This window comes from Tasmannia lanceolata, unplaced genomic scaffold, assembly GCF_043159265.1.
Source record: "Tasmannia lanceolata isolate RefF3 unplaced genomic scaffold, GAP_Taslan_0.1 ptg000003l, whole genome shotgun sequence".
Lineage (NCBI taxonomy): Eukaryota > Viridiplantae > Streptophyta > Magnoliopsida > Canellales > Winteraceae > Tasmannia > Tasmannia lanceolata.
This window is the reverse complement of record NW_027518680.1, coordinates 42,862,526-42,877,072: the sequence shown is the minus strand read 5'-3', so window position 1 is coordinate 42,877,072 and position 14,547 is coordinate 42,862,526. Positions and strand designations below refer to the sequence as shown.

Below are 14,547 nucleotides of genomic sequence, written 5' to 3'. Positions count from 1 at the left end.
TGCAGCTAAACCTGAGCTTCTCAAACTTCGATGCGCCTAAGCCTTATCCGGCGATGGTGCGGCATGGTTCCACACAACATTTGGCGTTTGCTGGAATGATAGCTTGCAATCATCAATCAATTTTTGGATCACACGCCTCAAAGTTATACACTGATCGGTGGTGTGCCCTGATCCTTGGTGAAAGTCGCAGTGTTCATCTGCCTTCCACGTCCTGGGGAGTGGATTGGGAGGATCCCTAATGCGAGGTAAATAGACATCACCTAAAGCCAACCCTTGTTGCAATATAACAGATGGTGGAAGCGGGAGGGGGGCGAATTGCCTACCTGGCTTTTGCTGAGGTATAGGTCTTGGTTGATCATATTCGATTACCATAGGCTCTTGTGACCAGTTAACTCCCTTTTCCTTTTTCCTAAACCCTTTCAGGATACCAGATCGTGGGGTAGGCAAATCAGTGAATTCTTTTTTAGGAGTTTCAGATGGTGACTCTTGGTCATATTCAAGAACTAAGGGCCCAACATAATCTTGCTGGTGCTGGGAGACAGAGTTTCCGGTAACAACATCTTGGACTTTGGTATTTTTGTCGGCGAAATGTTCAGAACCTTGGGACTGACAATACCCGGTTTGCATTTGTTGCTTCATCTGATGAACTTCTTCTGTTAGCGCAGCCATTTGTCTAGAGAGGTTCACAATTAGTTCTTCCGAATCCATAACCATGGAGAGGCTCGGATTTTTGCCCTTAGAAATAACAGTGGTTGGACCAAATTTCTCAGTAAGTTGAGCTTTGATGAATTGATTTTCTTCCTTCAATTCCTCCACCTGTTGGACGAGCTGGGCCAGGGTTTCTATGACATGAAAGAGTTGAAAATTTTCCATAGAATCTGCCATAGGTAGGAAAAAGTGGATAGAGAGACTTCCAAAGAAAATGGGGAATTAGCTTCTTCACTGGCCACGAATAGATTCAAACCCAAGAAGCTTTCCTGGATTTTCAGCAGTGAACAATCCTGACATAGAAACAATAAACGCGAGATGTAAGCTTGACACTCAGGGAATTTTTCCTTTCTATGATTGACATGATAATTATGATACGACTAGATAAGGAATGGGAAGTAAAGTGATGGTTCCTCAAAATAAATAAACACAACAATGATGACATGATAGCACGCAGGGAACGCCCCTAGTTCAAGGATTATGAGAGTGAACTCTGAAGGACTTAGCAAAATAATCTTGAAAAAGGCAGCCCCTAGAGGAGGAAGAGACCAAGGGTACAAGCAAGATTGGATCATCTGGACCAGGTATGATCAGATCATGAGATTGCATAATCGAAAGATTGTGAGATTCTGCTCCTGCCAGTTAGGGGATGGCATGAAGATACGATCGAATCGTATGACAGAAGAACGAAAGACGTACGATCAAAAGATTAGATGAGATAGCATAAGATTGCTTTCAACGGATAGATCATGAATAACTAATCCTATGAGATCTTTGGAAATGATGGGATTTATATCTTAACCCCAAAGGGAAAGTTTTTTAATCTTCGCACATTTTAACAGTGTTACCTGAAGGCATCAACCTTAATCCTAATCTATCGGAGTGGAGAGCGAATCTCGACTCATGACTTTGTTCGTGTATCTAAGGACCGATCGTGACCATTGGAAGATGGACCACGGCCTAATCTAGACACCAATGGATAGGATATCCTAAACTAGGCTCATACACGTGATGCACATGTGTTCGTATACTACATGCATGTGTGGGTTAATCTAGGGGTAAGGCCAAGAGTTCCCTTAGCGCGAATCCATATTCGATATACTGTACCAGTGTCCCGCGTATCAGTACGTGAACAAGAGATCCGTTTACGTACCATAAAGGTACTAGGCTAAGGGTGGAATGCTTCTCTAGCACAGAGGCACCAGGTGATGAAATCCCAGTCAACCAAGCTAGATAACACTCCGGGTTCCTAAAATAGGACGTGTGTGCATGTGAGATGCAAGAGTTTAGATGCAAGAATTTAGATGCAAGTGATGTAAGTGTGTGCAGTAAGTTTGCGCAATCTATGATGCCTTCAGGTTTTGTTAGATTAAGTTGGAGTGAATGTGATGAGAAAATAAAGCATACAAACTAATCTAACATGTATATAAGAGATAGAGTTTTCATGAGCCAGTTAAAATAGATTCAAATGAGTTATCCTTTGGAATTGTAATGAAGTTAGGTGGTCCCCAGCAGAGTCGCCAAACTGTGGGACCCGATCCCGCGAGATGGGTGGGGCGCGAGCCGCCACGCCTTCTCTTGGTTTCTCGTACCCACGCGATTGGCGTGCGCTTTTTAGTATTGATTTTAATTCATCTTTTATGTGAACTTGGGATCACTAAGGCAATCCGAATTCCACACAAAAGAGACTGACAGAGTCGCCACCTAGATGTGGGATCTAGGACCCAAAATTAACCAGAAATCTAGACTCGCTACCTGGTTACAAGAATGGAAGGTATGGGGATTTATCCACCATATGCACCATTCCTGCCCGATAATCGGTCTTCAATTCCAAAAGCTAACTCTTTTAAATTCATTTTAAATGGCTCATTCAACTCTCTGTTAATGTGCTAACTACGTGACATGCATCCTAAAATTTAGTTTCAATGTGAATCCTAAATGTGTATCTTGATTTCTTAATTTGTCTGGATTCGATCTAAGTGAAAGTTCTCCTAAGATTCTAATTTCATAGAAAATCCTAAGTGATTTGATTAAGCATTTACAAGAAAATTAATATACAAAACACCACAATTTGTTGTGGAGCCGACTCGCGGTTGGTATACCATCAGACATCCAAGCTGCCTACGTACCCAAGCCTTACTGGGATCAGAGTCGACGTAGTTCGGTGCACCTAAGCTAAGCTACTTATGCCTAACTCAACTAAGACACCGACCTAGACGGGACTGACTGTTTCAACAGTTTTAGGAGAAGTTATTTAATTCAAGTTGAGGATTTTATTATCTTAGGATTTCATCTAAGATGCTATATGATTCTTATCTAAATGCAAGTTGTTCCTTAGACTAATCCAGGTTAGCCTACATCCTAGTTTACTAGGCTTGTCCTAAGAAAAGATTGGGTGACTAGTGTAACTAGACCTATGGCACGGTTGCTATACATAGCAAACGTCCGTGATGAGGCTGGACTCCTAACTCTAGGACTCCATAAAACCTAAGACTCCCTAAAACCTAGGACACGACCTGACAGCAGTGTTCCTAAATTGGGCTCTAATGGTTCTTATATCGGAAACCATAATCCAATGGTTCCGAAAGACTCGAGACAAATCGATTCAAGTTCTTGAAGTTAATGAATTTCAGATTTCAAGAATTTTCAACTTCTTGACATTTAAGGATTACCAATGGCTCTAGGGTTCACCAATTTCGGCCCAGAATAGCATCCAAGGAAGGGAATCGTGCGCTCTTTCCTTGTGCAATTTAATACTTAGGTTATAGCACCTTATTGCCTGGCATATCTCAGGATTTTTCGTGGACAGTAACCTCGGAGCCAACAATGTGCTATTGCTTAAATATTCAAATTGTCAAAGATCGAGGGCAATTGGGATACGATTATGGATGCACTGGCCATTTTTCCAGGGAAATCTAAAGATCCTAAGATTTCTGTTTCAATGGATTAAGGAATTAATATGTGACAGAGATTTAAGGTTCTTTAGAGATTTTCGGATGAATTTCAATTAATTTCAATATTTTAATGGATTTTAACAATTTTAAACCATATGAGTGATTTTACAAGTGAAACTGTTGCAAACGAATTCGAAATGAATCGAAATTTCTACAGCAGCAAGATAGGAATGCATGCAGCTTACTGGATGAATTTTGCAGATTTTTACATTAAGCTCATATTTAATTTTGATTTAACAACAATAAGACTAGATTGCAAAAATAACACAGAAACTACTAGAAATATGAATCTAAATTCAATAAAATTTCTACAGTAGTATGATATAAGTAAAACTAGCATGCTGTGAGATTTTCATGAATTGTGGAAACCATTTACTATCATTTTCAGATTTTTCAATTTTTAGACAAGATTATGAATTAACAATACATCCCATATGAAAAAAGATCTAAATCACTTGAAAGTTTTACAGAAACTAGAAATATGGAATATAAGACTACTGTAAAAAGTTTGGAAATTTTATCTGTGATCTGACGTCTGTAAAAATTCTCCCAAAATCTGATAATTTTCAAAGAAAGCATAAAATAATATACCAAACCAATTCCAAAACTTCTCAAAAATTCATGGTAGAATGTACCGGTATCATATTATTTTTCCACAAAATTTCATTAATGTTAGAATTCGTTTAGTATATATTTTATTTTTCTTCGTCGAAAAGATATTTTTGAAGAGTTTTCTATTTTTAAAACACGATTTTCGAGAAAATTATGATTCCGGAAAATGTCCTCCAACCCTGTTCTGATGTGATGAACACAAGAAAAATTTGAAATTCCAAAAAATAGATCATCCTGAGATGGCTATTTTTTCGAATTTCGTAATTTCTCAGCCAATATTTTAAATAAAATTCTACTCTTCACTCAAATTCTAAAAAACCGTTGATCCAATTTCCGATCCGATCCGATAGTTATTTTAATCTATTTAAATAGAACATCGTATTAAATTTTGGGACGAAACGGATTTGAAACACTCATGCAAATCATGATTTTTAGTTCACACATTTAATATTGAATTAAATTTAATTAAATGCTAAAAACCATGCAAAATTCATAAAAAAATGCCAAATCATCTGGGAAAAATCCAAAAATTGAGCACCTACCTGTGGTCGAAATCCTCGCCGAATCCGAGAGCCGAAAAATCCGAAAATATCCCGCCGATGTGCGATCCGCTCCGCCTTTCTTCCTCTTGATTTTTGTTTTTTCTTCTTTGCTCTCCTCACTGTGAATGGGGAGAAAGAAAGAGAGAGAGAGAGAAATGGACAGAACGAGAGGGAGTGGGATTGGCAGAGAGATAGAGGGAGTGAGAGATAGAGATGAACAGAACGAGAGGGAGTGGGATTGAGAGAGTGAGATAGCATAAGAGAGATAGTATAAGAGAGAGAGTAAAAGAGGGAGAGATAGCATAAGAGAGATAGATAGAGAGAGAGAGAGAGAGAACGTGGAACAAAAACAGAGCATGCGATGCTCTGTTCTTGTTCACGTTTTCTCTCTCTTTCTTTCTTTTTTTTATTTTTAAAAGGAAGACTGCTGTGGTGAGAGATATTGGGGAAGAGTGGAAACGTCAGAGATGAGAATGATAGAGAGAGGCTAAGGGAGAGTGAGGGAGGCGGAGAGAGATATCTGAGAGATGGGGACTGTTGAGAGATTGAGAGAGAGCATGGGAGAGTCCCCCGTCTGTCGAGAGAGAGAGAGCAGAACTGTGAGATCAGTCGATGGCTATGGGAGGGATGATTCGAATCATATCTCTCCGCCAAGGCCGTTGGTTTTCTTTTTCTTTTTTTTTTCCTTCTTTTTCTGTCCAGAGCGAGAGTCCATCCTCCTTTAGACCATTGCTATTCTTCCCCTTTTATGATCAAAAGAGACTATTGCCATAATTCCCTTCATTTTTTTAAGGAATCCTTGCCGAGATCTCTTTCTTTTCTTTTCATAGAACCTTGGAATTTGCAAAACAAGTTCTTTAAAAATATCAAAGAAATCGAATTCCCCAAACATGACCTCTTTGCCCAAAACAGAATCTGTTCAAGATAGCAACAACCCATATTCCTTCCACATTCAAAAATGGGCTGCACATCTCCATCCATTGGTCCATCCGAACCGTCCATTTGTTGAGCCATAGTGTAATTAGGTTGCACCCCCAAATCATTTCCATGATCCGAACCATTGAAACAATAGAGCATCTTCCTCTAATTTATATAGGATACAAATTGTAAATGAGCCTCGAACAAAATGGGTGAGGCCCTCATAAGACTTGGACATTTTCCCAATATTTGTAGTTTTATGTTAAAAAACACTTAGCGGGCCCCACTTTATAATTTGACCAAATGGTGTAGAAAATATAGCCGACCCCACTTGCATGTGCTCTCAAAAATTATTTCCGAGAATTATCCGAACAATTCAATTCGCTAGCCACAACAAAATTAATTGTTAAAATAACCTCCTTGAAATCTTGACTATTCCCTTGATGGACATTTTTATACACTGGATCGACATAGGCTCGAAATTCATTTTTCATTTAAAAACAAAGCGGGCCCCCCGTTTGATCCAAATCTAAAAAAATATTCAATGCGGGCCCATCAAATCGGTCCAAATTCAATAAATGCTCAATGCGGGCCCACCGAATCTGTCCGAATTCTCCCCTGGCTTGGATTCTTCTGCATAACCATTCTCAACACTTAGCGAAAAGAAAAATACGGAACATTGCGGAAATGATCGGAAAGATTGAGAAAGCATAAGGGACGGACACGGGAATGGGAAACACTGAAGAAGACTAATAACAAGAACACTAACTTCTTTGTTGATTACAGCAGAGCAAAATGGGGTGTCTACAGCACTGGACAGGCAATTCTGGGTGGGCGTCTAAGGCACTGGGCAAGCAATTCTAGGGGAAATGAGTGTAGGGTATTCGGCTAGGCTAAAGAGGATTGGCTATGTTGGGTTCAGGCATAAAAAAATAAAAAATAAAGGGGAAGAGAAGAAGATATGCACGAATTAAAATTCAAAGAGAACAGAATATATGAATCATTATTATTTTTTAACCCATGGATCCTATATGAGAACGACATGAACTAAATTATCATGAATTCTAAAATGAAACCTAGTCTAAGATGAATTTAATAATAAAAGGCCTACCTCTTCATAGTTTGGAGTCGATCCATGCTCTTAGATGATTCTTTGAAGATGCTCTTTAAATGATTCCTTAGCGATGGCTCGTAAAACTCCACAACCAAAGAGGGAGAGAGGGAAGAGGTGAGAGAGGAACGAGGATGGGACGAATTTGGAAGGAGAGAGAGAGCTGAGATTTTTTTGTGTGAGCTCCCATGGAGTCTTGAATTCTGTAGAGAGAAGAAGAGAGCATGGGTATTTATAGGTGAAGGGTGAGCTAGGTTGCCTTCTTGGGAGCCTAAAGGTGTAGGGTGGAGATTGAGTGATGGAAAAAGGAATAAAAATGATGGCCAAGATTGCATTATTCTAGAATATTCTTCTTCCTCTTTAGCACCTTTTCTTTTAGACATGATCTTTTTAAAATAACAAGTATTTGTGTGGCATGGATCGAGCACTAAAGATTTAGAATCAATTCAAGGTCCAGGATTATGCCACTTGTCCTTGGAATCTTTGTGACTTTGGAAACAAATTTGGAGGACAAAGTAAGTGTCCAAATTGCTTGCTTTTGCAGAGAATGGCAATGATTTGGGTGGTTGAGATCAATTGCAATCTTTAGGGGATCGAAAGAATGGACAAGATGATGCCTCCAAATCTTCTCGAATCTTTGTAAAAGATATGGAATGAGATTGGGTGGTTGAGGTCAATTGCGATCTTTAGGGGATCGAAAGAATGGACGAGATGATGCCTCCAAATCTCCTAGAAACTTTATAAAAGATTTTTTAAATATTTTGAATGTGAAAATCGAAAAACGTGGTTTTCAGGAGATTTTGAAGTCCGATTTCGGTAATTCTTTCGCCGTTGGAATCTTTAATTTTTTTTCTCTTTCATTTAAGCCCAACATTGTTTTAGAAATATTGATTCCAAATTTTTTGACCAACAAGAGCCATCGATCTCAATCGGCAGATCGCTTTTCCAAATATTGGGCAAATCGGTGATCCAAACGAACCAACCAACTCGATCAATTTTGGATTAATAGTTAAAATTATTAAACCAATATATCAACAACAATTAAAAAGTTCTATTATTGATGATTTAATGGGATAATTTCAACGGATCTCATTCATCCTACCGCGATCCGTGACATTTCACTAGGTTTTTGCTCAATTAAGTAACCCAATGTTTAATCCTGATTTGAGATTAACCTTGGTAGATATTATTTTGACTAAATGATCACAAATTCTTAGTAAAGAAAGATACCCAGGTCAAGATCTGCCCTTGATCTGACGATTTAAGAAAATCGGATCTCGGAATGGAATTAGGGCCCCGGCTGTGAAGTGACTCTAGCTTATTTTGTCCCAATTGATAATCCGTAAAGTCAGATCGAGATATTAATGACCTAAAACATATAAATCCATGATAGAGGGACTCTCACATGGATTTAACACACTAATGTCACCAATCAGGGTATTTTTCTAATTTTTCGAATCAAATCATCTTACCAGGTACATCTCTTTATCATTTTGGTTTTCAGGGAATGTGAGGATGCATATTTTACCAGTGAAATTCCACATATCAATATATTAGGCTATTGTTGATTAAAGTGTAGCAAAATGAGGCTGTCTACAATAACAACCCCTAAAAACCCAATTGTGGTGATCCCTTGCCGTCCTACGCAAACGAGGGAAAAAACCTGCTCCCACACCATCTCAAATATTATTACTGTCTATAGAATTAATCTATGTGGCTGTCCACATATGCAACAGCCCACCTATAATATACCCTATACAATGTCACCCCAAAGACCTCCCTTTTATGAACGAAGATGCCCATAATATTCTATTTTCATGAATTTATTCAGCCTACCCTATAGCAGTCAATCCATTCATCATTTATAGTATTCCAATTACGTCTTCATGAATAGCAAAACCACTCCTCAGTAACATTTGCTACCTTCTTCAAGTGATTACTTGAGCATAAGGTCTCAAAGTGACACAGTTACCATTATCTTTTACTAGCAGGGAACTAGGGACTGAAGTTTATGACATGAATATACAATAACCTCAAACCAATTGTATAAGTAAGAAAATTACAAAGTAAAGCCTATATGAAAGTGTAACTGGAAGGTATGAAAGATAGAAGAGAAGAAGTGATGAACTGTAGACGGGGATTATTTCTTCTGTCACTTGACATTCCAAAACCACCAGAAGGATCACTATAATAATTTGAAGAAGGAAAAAGGAATAGCACCTTTAAGTTCACAAATTATACTTGTTCTATTTGCCTCAAGTATGAATGGTCTTAAAAGGGAAATAACAACTTTACCTTAGAATTTAAAGAGTTATTAGAACACATACTCATAGTACCATATTTTTCTTAAGAATACTCTTACAAACCGAGGAAACAAAGCATTTAAATCCTTTCAAAAATACAAAAACTTTAAAAAACAAATATTTTCAAAAAGCTCTTTCTCTTAAATTCTAGGATGGTGTGAGAGGGGGTTTGGATTATCTAGAGTCTTGTTTGGTCTTGTTTACTGTGTCTTATCGTGTGAGTGTCCCTAGAGTTAGGAGGCCTCGAGTCATGGTCGGTTAGACACTTAGTCGAGCCGATGACTAGATTATGATGCACTTACTTAGTCCAGTTTCTAGGGTCTCAGCCTAGTTACACATAGGATGTAGGGCCTACTTGCATTAGACTAGGTTGATTTGCACTAGTTTAGGACCATATAGGCGTGTCTAAAATACTTAAACAACTTAAACATGAGTCGAGTCATGTCGTGTCGAGTCTAGAGAGGTCTAGGCACATTTAGGTAGTTTAAAATAGGCCACCGAACTACATTGACTCTGATTCTCCCCGAGGCCGGGATACGTAGAGCAGCCGGGATGGCCAACCTGGTCCGAGTCAAACTTCACATTAGAGTCTTAGCATTTGTGGTTAGAGTTTTAGAGGTCTGTGGTTTGGTACTTGTTTGCATGTTTGAGTGTTTCCTCTCTTTAGATATATCTCTTGTGTGACTTTGCTAGTATGTCTCCCCCTGACATATTGAGTGGTTACTTTCTTTAGGAGATTTTATGCTTAGTTGTAGCTCCCATATGTTTAGATGTAGCCCTCACATGTTTAGTTTTAGCATATACCTACTTATTTATCTTGATCATATGCTTAGCTATAGCTCTTTATTATTGTTGATTATTACTTTTGCTATCATCTACTGACGTTTGCTCACTGTGCAGGTTTGTCTCTTTAGCTATAGTTGTGCATGTGTATATTTATTGTTTTCTAGATGTGATGAGTTAGGACTAGATGTGATTGGTAGAGATCGATAACAGGTTATCTGTTATTAGATCAACATTAGTCTTCTCCGCCTCTTTCTGAAGAGACGGCGGATTCTAGTGTTCATTCTGATGACAGATGATACTGGTACCAATTCTCTTTAGGCATGGATGTTAGATATGATGTATAGCGATAGGTAGCAGGGTTACCTAATATTGGATAAGCATTAGTTTTCCATGCCTCTTTAAGAGATGACGGATCCTAGTGTCTATTCCAATGTTAGATGGTTCTAATATCGATTCTCCTTAGGATCAGGATGTTTATTTTTTCTTTTGCCCATCCCCAGGTCATGTATGCTAAGGTAGACGTCTTCTCAGAGATAACTCTTCCCATTTCACATGATTTTCGCCCAAAATTCTTCGAAATTAATAAATAAATGGCATAGAGACCGTGTGCTTGCACTCGGGCGGGTGGGAGTGCTCTTCGGACCTTCCTCATTCATCACCAGGCACGGACTTTTGTTTTCTCTAGTTATCCTTTGTGACAGAGTATCTCTTGGGTTCCAGGGCCGACTTCCCTGGATGACGACTCTTCTTTGTTCCAGGTACGTCTTGGTTCCGGGCTAGTCCCCAATCAAGAGGTATCTCATATACATCGCCACTGATGATGTGGGGGCACTCTTTTTAGAGTTCTTTGGTAGAGCTCTCCTTCACATGTGGAGATCTTAGAGGCCGGTTGGGGGCTCGTCCCTCACCTTCCTCGGGATCGAGGTCCACAACGAGATGTGGAGTGACTTATCTCAATCACTCAGGTAGTGGACACTAAGCAAGATAGAATGGGTACGACAATGAGATTGCGTACTGAACAGGATCACATTAGAATAGCTTGTAGATAGGAGACAGTTGAGTTATTCTACCAGACAGGACCCTTTAAATGTCCTTTTACCTGAGGGGTCATATTGGTCTGTTGGCGAGTCTCTCATTTTTTGTCTATCTAACCGTGATTCTCTTACAGTCACCAGAGGGTAGTACTGGAGTGTTGGACAAACCTTCGAGGTCAATAGTGATACCCGATATGAAATTCTCTACCTATTTTATAAGATAACATCTACGGTTTTGGTCAGAGCAGTAGGCCTTGAAAAATACCTGGCCAGGTGGATTTGATAAAGTGTATATCAAAAGGATTTCACAAAATAAGTTTTGAAATGGTTTTAGCAAATGTATTTGTGGACCAACACTACTTGACTGTAACGTATACCGTGAGTAAGCCCAAGGGGTAGTTAATGTCCACCCCCCATAGGACTCAACTGGGTAGATGTGGACTTCGAGAAAAGACTTGCACATTGGATGTGATAAGGGGAATAATGATTTGATGGTTATCTTCATGGTTACATCTCGATGGAGGCCACTGACTCAATACGATTGTAGCATTGGCTACGGAGCAATAATCGCAGTGGGGCCTACTTGTAGGTCTTGCATGATCTACCGTTGAATCCCTGCTACGATCCCACTCACTACTCGATTGAACTATTATAATCTATTAGATAAAGTTCCTACATTTGTAGACACCCCATTTTGACTGGACCATTTTCCACCAAATCGAATAAAATCCTGAAATATCTGAAGCTAATTTTGAAATTTCCGAGGAATCGAGCCCTAAAACGCAAAAAAGCTTCAAAAATTTCATGTTGCAAAACTTATTGAACATCCTTCGCGACGCAGGACAACCCAGAAAATCTCATATGTACTCTAGAACCGAAGGTCCTGATCCTCTCCTTCATGCTCCCAATGTTTGCAAAGATCACAAAATACCCCTGGGTTTTTGGTATTAGCACTCTCCCATTTGTACCACTAAGCTCTAAATAGCATTTTCACTAACCCATCTTGTTCCTCGCCTCGGTGTTTAAAAAAAAGTCATCAATGGTCATCACCATTCCCAGGGTCTGCAAGAAGATAACATGAAGAAAAAAAAAGTCAAGTTTGCGCAAAAATTAAGCAAGGATGTGTCATTATCATTTCCCTAGCTAGGCAAGAAAAGTGGTTGAAATATGGAACAAGGGGTGTGCCGGTATTAGTTCCCTAACAAAAAACAATTACAAAATAATAAAAGGCAAGTTGAGGGTGCAATTATTAAAGCATAGGTGTGTTGATATCATACCTTAAGGTAGAGAAACCCTAAGTATAAGAGGGGATAAGCTGCTGTTCGAAGGAAGAAAAAGGGGGGTTTTCTTAAGGAGCAAGAAAAGAAAATCAGAGAAGGAGTAGCAGAGAGGGAGAGAAGAAGAAGGGGATTTGCTGCCCCATCGCCGAGCCACCCTCCGGCCATCATTTCTGACCACATTCCCGAAGCCTCGATTCCGGCCTCGACCATCTTCTCTCCTCCAACACCACCAATCACTCCATCGGCCACCACCTCCATCACTTCCGACCACTCCCTGTCACCAAGCCGAGCTTCCAATCTCCATCTCCTTCAACCCCAACACCTTTTCTACCGGCGAAATTAGTAGATTCTGGCCTGGAATCCGACCATCTCCAACCTTCGCCTCCATTGAAACCCCCACCTTCTTCTGCCTCCATTGAAACCCCCACCTTCTTCTACCTCCAAACCCAAATCAGCACAACCATCACCAAACCTTCCTCCATTTTCTTACCCAAACTTCCATCTTCAAGTCCACGAAGATTTAAACCCTATTCCATTAAAAACCCATCCCAGCCATCATCTCCACTCCCCCATCTAAATCCGACGCTAGCTAGCCTCCACCTTCACCTTCATTTCTCAGCCACCGCTGCAACTCTCTTCTCCGGGAACCCTTGCCGGAATCCGGCCAAACCCCCTTTAAATCCACCATCTCCTTTTCATCTTACATTTTTGGAGGTTCTTCATTTTATTTCAACAAGGAGAGAGAGAGAGATCTGAGAGAGAGAGAGGAAGATCAAGAGAGCAAAAGGAGATCGTACGTATTTTACAGATAAATCCATCGGCCTCTTCTCGTCAGTGCCGATTCTTTACCCCAAACCCTCTTCTCTACCAACCCTTGATCTCCCTCTAGCTTTAGAACCTTAGCTTGAAACCCATTTCTTCAACCTCCACCAAGATCAGACAAACCCCCAAATTCATCACATTCTCAACCCGATCCGATCCACTCTACCTCAATTCCCATTTTTGTCCCCCACAGAACATCTTCTCCGACGATTGTTTTCGTAACCTCCCATCTCCGGCAAAACCCAAAGATTCGGCCCTCGTTATCTCGGAGCCCGAATCTAGACCATTATAATCCGGGCAATTTCTCCACCGCCGTCAATTTACTCCGAGCTCAAGTAGATGACGGGCAAATAGAAGCATGAAGGTGGTAAGCACTCCCGGTTCCAATCGCGGTCCAATTCGCGTTCCTATCACGTAGGCTCTGAAAATTTTCCTTCATCGGGTTATCCAAAAGAGAATTTGATTCTCGTCTATTTTTGCAAACATTCTGGACTGATAAACAAGGAGTAGGAGCTTCCATCTTCATATTCCATCCTCGGTAAATCTACTCTCTCATATACACTAGTTTTTTTTAAGAGGTCTGCTATGCTATAGTAAGGGAAATGATATTAATACAACCATGTTTTAATAAGTGCACTAACCATCTAATCTTTTATTGCCTGAGCTGTCATGCTAACCTTTTTAAAAGATGTTGGTAATATTAAGATTAATACCCCAAGGATGCAGAGATGATATTGGCAGAACCATGTTTAATAATTACACAGAGCCATCTTGTCTTCTTGACCTTGATTAGTTTATTGGAGTTCCTATTTTGGGAGCTATGATAGCCTTTGATTGACTGTTATAAGGGAAGGCATGGTGAGCCAGTGTAATTATAAAAACAGGGCTATGGTGATGTAGGTTGCAATACCATATTTTGAAGCCTGCACTTTATGTTGATGGCACTCTCATTATGGTAATAATAGAAGACAAGGTGTCTTAGTGCCGTTATCAAAACATGGTAGTATTAGTATCATTTCCTTACCCTATTAATATTACAACATGAAAATGTTAATATCAAAACATGGTAGCATTGACAATTCTTATAACAGTTGTAGGGACCATTTGTAAGGGATTTGAACACTAACCGGTTAGATAAGTTACTGTAAATGTCAAAACATGGTTGTAGTGATATCGTTTCCCTAAGAAAATTTTAGGGAGCTAGTACTGATATCCAAGTTTTGAAATGATGCATTGGTTCGTCTTTAGCCTTGTGATTATGTGCATGTGAAATATTGGTATAGACGCCTGATCTTTTAGGTTTTGGAGTCATATGCACATATTTCAGTGGTTTTACGTTTACGCGTATTTACTCATTTGCTAGGTTTTGGAGTTACGCTTACGCTCTTCTTTAGTTCCGTTAGGTACACGTGAAATTTTAAGTGTAGAACTATGGAGCTTCTAAGCACTGCTTTGATAAAAAGAGAGATAGAAAGAG

General features: G+C 39.6%; 1 protein-coding gene across 1 annotated transcript in view; it reads left to right on the top strand.

The window, feature by feature from the left end:
• The first annotated feature begins 12,313 nt into the window (after positions 1 to 12,313).
• LOC143854723 (DEAD-box ATP-dependent RNA helicase 37-like) overlaps positions 12,314 to 14,547 on the top strand; it is a 92,240-nt gene continuing 90,006 nt past the window's right edge. Inside the window, exon 1 of the mRNA XM_077364834.1 lies at positions 12,314 to 13,608. The gene's annotated coding sequence lies outside the window, so the exon portion shown is untranslated. The remainder of the gene's footprint in view (positions 13,609 to 14,547) is intronic.